Source organism: Arachis stenosperma, chromosome 3 (assembly GCF_014773155.1).
Source record: "Arachis stenosperma cultivar V10309 chromosome 3, arast.V10309.gnm1.PFL2, whole genome shotgun sequence".
NCBI classification, from domain to species: Eukaryota; Viridiplantae; Streptophyta; class Magnoliopsida; order Fabales; family Fabaceae; genus Arachis; species Arachis stenosperma.
Window position 1 is genome coordinate 116,699,378 of NC_080379.1, and position 6,206 is coordinate 116,705,583.

The 6,206-nt window shown below is 40.6% G+C and overlaps 1 non-coding gene across 1 annotated transcript; it reads left to right on the plus strand.

The window, feature by feature from the left end:
* Positions 1–5,771: 5,771 nt before the first annotated feature.
* Positions 5,772–5,879, plus strand: LOC130971670 (small nucleolar RNA R71). The gene has a single exon (XR_009082879.1). It is a non-coding gene; the product is annotated as a small nucleolar RNA R71 (small nucleolar RNA).
* The last annotated feature ends 327 nt before the right edge of the window (positions 5,880–6,206 follow it).

Here is a 6,206-nt window from a genome sequence, read left to right on the forward strand (position 1 = left end):
AAGCTCGTTTGCATGTAGAACTGAAGTGTTTGTCATACATGCGTTCATAGGTTGAGAATGATGATGAGCATCACATAATCATCACATTCATCATGTTCTTGTGTGTGAATGGATATCTTAGAACAAGAATAAGCATGAATTGAATAGATAACAGTAGTAATTGAATTAATGCTCAAGGAACAGCAGAGCTCCACACCTTAATCTATGGTGTGTAGAAACTCCACTGTTGAAAGTACATAAGTGATGATGGTCCAGGCATGGCCGTGAGGCCAGCCCCCAATGTCTAAGATAGCATAAAACTTATCAAAGATCCCAGCATGCCAATACAATAGTAAAAGGTCCTATTTATACTAGACTAGTTATTAGGATTAACAAAAATAAGTAAATGATGCAAAAATCCACTTCCGAGCCCACTTGGTGTGTGCTTGGGCTGAGCATTGAAGCTTTCATGTGTAGAGACTTCTCTTGGAGTTAAATGCCAGTTTGCAGCCTGTTTTGGGCATTTAACTCTAGCTTGTAACTTGTTTCTGGCGGTTAACGCCAAAATAGGGCACGAAATTGGCGTTTGAACGCCAATTTGCGTCGTCAAAACTCGAGCAAAGTATAAACTATTATAAACTGCTGGAAAGCCCTGGATGTCTACTTTCCAACACATTTGAGAGCGTGCCATTTGGGTTTCTGTAGCTCCAAAAATTTCATTTCGAGTGCAGGGAGGTGAGAATCCAACAACATCAGCAGTCCTTTTTCTGCCTCTGAATAAGATTTTTTCTCAGGTCCGTCAATTTTAGCCAGAAAATACCTAAAATCACACAGAAACACACAAACTCATAGTAAAGTCCAGAAATGTGAATTTTGCTTAAAAACTAATAAAAATATACTAAAAAATAGCTAGATCCTACTAAAAACTATCTAAAAACAATGCCAAAAAGCGTATAAATTATCCGCTCATCACAACACCAAACTTAAATTGTTGCTTGTCCCCAAGCAACTGAAAACAAAATAGGATAAAAAGAAGAGAATATACAATGAATCTCACAATATCAATGAAACTTAGTCCCAATTAGATGAGCGAGGCTAGTAGCTTTTTACTTCTGAACAGTTTTGGCATTTCACTTTATCCTTTGAAATTCAGAATGATTGGCATCTATAGGAACTCAAAATTTTAGATAGTGTTATTGATTCTCCTAGTTTAATATGTTGATTCTTGAACACAGCTACTTTATGAGTATTGGCCGTGGCCCTAAGCACTTTGTTTTCCAGTATTACCACCGGATACATAAATGCCACAGACACATAACTGGGTGAACCTTTTCAGATTGTGACTCAGCTTTGCCAAAGTCCCCAGTTAGAGGTATCCAGAGTTCTTAAGCACACTCTTTTTGCTTTGGATCACGACTTTAACCACTCAGTCTCAAGCTTTTCATTTGGACCTTCATGCCACAAGCACATGGTTAGGGACAGCTTGATTTAGCCGCTTAGGCCAGGATTTATTTCCTTGGGCCCTCCTATCCATTAATGCTCAAAGCCTTGGATCTTCTTTACCCTTGCCTTTTGGTTTAAGGGGCTATTGGCTTTTCTGCTTGCTTTTTCTTTTTCTTTCTTTTTCTCTTTTTTTCTCGCCAATTTTTTTTCTTTTTCACTACTTTTTCTTGCTTCAAGAATCAATTTCATGATTTTTCAGATTATCAATAATATTTCTCTTTGTTCATCATTCTTTCAAGAGCCAACAATTTTAACATTCATAAACTTCACTATAAAAAATATGCACTGTTCAAGCATTCATTCAGAAAACAAAAAGTATTGCCACCACATCAAAATAATTAAACTAATTTCAAGATAAAATTTGAAATCCAAGTACTTCTTGTTCTTTTGTAATTAAGCACATTTTTCATTTAAGAGAGGTGAAGGATTCATGGAATTATTCATAGCTTTAAGGCATAGACACTAGACACTAATGATCATGTAATTAAGACACAAACATAGATAAAACATCAAGCATCAAATTCAAAAAACAGAAAAATAAGAACAAGGAAATCAAAGAACGAGTTCACCATAGTGATGGCGGCTAGTTCTTCCTCTTGAAGATCCAATGGAATGCCTGAGCTCCTCTATGTCTCTTCTTTGCCTTTGTTGCTCTTCCCTCATAGCTCTTTGATCTTCTCTAATCTCATGGAGAATGATGGAGTGCTCTTGGTGCTCCACCCTTAGTTGGTCCATGTTGTAACTCAAGTCTTCCAAAGAGGTGTTGAGTTGTTCCCAATAGTTGCGTGGAGGAAAATGCATCCCTTGAGGCATCTCAGGGATTTCATGAGGAATTTCCTCATGCTCTTGTTGAGGTCCATGAGTGGGCTCCCTTGTTTGCTCCATCCATTTCTTAGTGATGGGCTTGTCCTCTTCAATGAGGATGTCTCCTTCTATGTCAATCCCAGCCAAATTGCATAGGTGACAAATGAGATGAGGAAAAGATAACCTTGCCAAAGTAGAGTTCTAGAGGTATGATCTCATGAACTTCTACTTCCTCCCCAATCATGATACTATGGATCATGATGGCCCGATCTACAGTCACTTCAGATCGGTTGCTAGTAGGAATGATGGAGCGTTGGATGAACTCCAACCATCCTCTAGCCACAGGCTTAAGGTCCGGTCTTCTCAATTGAACCGGATTGCCTCTTGAGTCTTTTTTCCATTGAGCTCCTTCCACACATATGTCCATGAGGACTTGGTCCAACCTTTGATCAAAGTTGACCCTTCAAATGTAGGGGCGTGCATTTTCTTGCATCATTGGCAAGTGGAACACCAACCTTACATTTTCCAGACTGAAATCTAAGTATTTTCCCCGAACCATTGTAAGCCATTTCTTTGGATTCGGGTTCATACTTTGATCATGGTTCCTAGTGATCCATGCATTGGCATAGAACTCTTGAACCATTAAGATCCTGACTTGTTGAATGGGGTTGGTGAAAACTTCCCAATCTCTTCTTCGGATTTCATGTCGGATCTCCGGATACTCATTCTTCTTGAGAATGAAAGGGACCTCAGGGATCACCTTCTTCTTGGCCACAACTTCATAGAAGTGGTCTTGATGGACCTTTTTGCCTTCCCTTTCCTCTTTCTAGAGGTTTCTCCGGCCTTAGGTGCCATAAATGGTTATGGAAAAATAAAAAGCAATGCTTTTACCACACCAAACTTAAAAGGTTTGTTCGTCCTCGAGCAAAAGAAGAAAGAAAGAAGGAGGAGAAAAAGAAAATGGAGGAGATGGAGGGAGATAGAGGTTCGGTCAAGGGGGTAGGAGAGTGTTTGTGATGTGTGAAAATGAAGGAGTGAATAGGGGTATTTATAGGGAAAGAGAAGGAGAGTGTCCGAATGGAATTGGGTGGGTTTGGGAGGGAAAAGTGTTTGAATTTGAAAGTGAGGTAGGTGGGGTTTTTGGGGAAGAGATATGGAGGTGATTGGTGAAGAGAATATAAGGAAGAGGATAGGATTTGATTGGTGAGTGGTGTTTTGGGTAGAGTGTTATAGAGATGTGTGAGGGGGGAGAGAGAGGTGGGGTAGGTGGGGATCCTGTGGGGTCAACAGATCCTGAGGGGTCAAAGATTTCTCATCCCTGCTCGTTTTAGGCATGCAAAATGCCCCTATTGTGCAATCCTGGCGTTTAATGCCAGACTGCTGCTTGTTTCTGGCGTTAAACGCCAGATTCTATACCTTTCCTAGCGTTTAACGCCAAGCTGTTGCTTGTTTCTGGCGTTAAACGCCAGCTTTGTGCCCTTTTCTGGCATTAAACGCCAGTCTGGTGCCCATTTCTGGCGTTAAACACCCAGAATAGTGCCAGACTAGGCGTTTAATGCCCATTCTGCTACTCTTACTGGCGTTTAAATGCCAGTAAGTTCCTCCTCCAAGGTGTGCTGTTTTTAATGTTGTTTTTTAATTTGTTTTGATTTTTGCAGTTGTTTTTGTTACTCCACATTATCATCAACCTAAAGAAAATATGAAATAACAAAGATAAATAAAAATTGGGTTGCCTCCCAATAAGCGCTTCTTTAATGTCAATAGCTTGACAGTGGGCTCTCATGGAGCCTCACAGGTATTCAGAGCATGGTTGGGGCCTCTCAACACCAAACTTAGAGTTTGGTTGTGGCCTCTCAACACCAAACTTAGAGTTTGGCTGTGGCCTCCCAACACCAAACTTAGAGTTTGAATGTGGGGGCTTTGTTTGACTCTGTATTGAGAGAAGCTTTTCATGCTTCTTCTCCATGTGTACAGAAGGATAACCTTGAGTCTTGAATACAAGGAAGTCCTCATTCAATTGAAAGACCAACTCTCCTCTGTCAACATCAATCACAGCTTTTGCTGTGGCTAGAAAAGGTCTGCCAAGGATGATGGATTCATCTTCATGTTTCCCAGTGTCTAGGATTATGAAATCAGCAGGGATGTAAAGGCCTTCAACCTTCACTAGCACATCCTCTACTAGTCCATAAGCCTTTTTCATTGATTTGTCTGCCATCTCTAGCGAGATTCTTGCAACTTGAACCTCAAAGATTCTCAGTTTCTCCATGACAGAGAAGGGCATGAGATTAATACCTGACCCCAGGTCACACAGAGCCTTCTCAAAGGTCATGGTGCCTATGGTACAAGGTATTAAAAACCTTCCGGGATCCTCTTTCTTTTGAGGTAAAGTGTGCTGAACCCAGGTATTTAGTTCATTAATGAGCAATGGAGGTTCATCCTCCCAAGTTTCATTACCAAATAGCTTGGCATTCAGCTTCATGATTGCTTCCAAATACTGGGCAACTTGCCCTTCAGTAATATCTTCATCCTCTTCAGAGGAGGAATAGTCATCAGAGCTCATGAACGGCAGAAGTAGGTTCAATGGAATTTCTATGGTCTCTAGATGAGCCTCAAATTCCTTAGGTTCCTCAATTGGGAACTCTTTTTTGTCCAGAGGACGTTCCATGAGGTCTTCCTCACTGGGATTCACGTCCTCCTCCTCCTTTCTAGGTTCGGCCACACCAAGTAAGGTTATGGCCTTGCACTCTCTTTTTAGATTCTCTTCTGTATTGCTTGGGAGAGTACTAGGAGGAGTTTCAGTGACTCTTTTACTCAGCTGGCCCACTTGTGCCTCCAAGTTTCTAATGGAGGACCTTGTTTCATTCATGAAACTTAGAGTGGCATTTGATAGATCAGAGACTATATTTTCTAAGCTAGATGGATTCTACTCATAATTCTCTGTCTGTTGCTGAGAGGATGATCGAAAATGCTTGCTATTGCTAAACCTGTTTCTTCCACCATTACTATTATTAAAGCCTTGTTGAGGCTTTTGTTGATCCTTCCATGAGAAATTTGGATGATTTCTCCATGAGGGATTATAGGTGTTTCCATAGGCTTCACCCATGTAATTCACCTCTGCCATTGCAGGGTTCTCAGGATCATAAGCTTCTTCTTCAGAAGATGCTATTTTAGTACTGTTGGATGCATTTTGCAATCCATTCAGACTCTGAAAAATCATATTGACTTGCTGAGTCAACATTTTGTTCTAAGCCAATATGGCATTCAGAGCATCAATTTCAAGAACTCCCTTCCTCTGAGGTCCCATTATTCACAGGATTCTTCTCAGAGGTGTACATCAACTGGTTATTTGCAACCATTTCAATGAGTTCCTGAGCTTCTGTATGCGTTTTCTTTAGATGAATAGATCCACCTGCAGAATGGTTCAATGACATCTTAGACAATTCAGACAAACCATCATAGAATATATCCAGGATGGTCCATTCTGAAAGCATGTCAGAAGGACACTTTTTGGTTAGTTGCTTGTATCTCTCCCAAGCTTCAAAGAGGGATTCACCTTCTTTCTGCCTGAAGGTTTGAACATCCACTCTAAGCTTGCTCAGCTTTTGAGGAGGAAATAACTTGGCTAAGAAAGCCGTGACCAGCTTATCCCAAGAGTTCAGACTATCTCTAGGCTAAGAGTTCAACCATGTTCTAGCTCTGTCTCTTACAGCTAAAGGAAAAAGCATAAGTTTATAGACCTCGGGATCAACTCCATTGGTCTTAACAGTATCACAGATCTGCAAGAATTCAGTTAAGAACTAAAAAGGATCTTCTGATGGAAGTCCATGAAACTTGCAATTCTGTTGCATCAGAGAAACTAATTGAGGCTTTAGCTCAAAATTGTTTGCTCCAATGGCAGGGATTGAGATGCTTCTTCCATG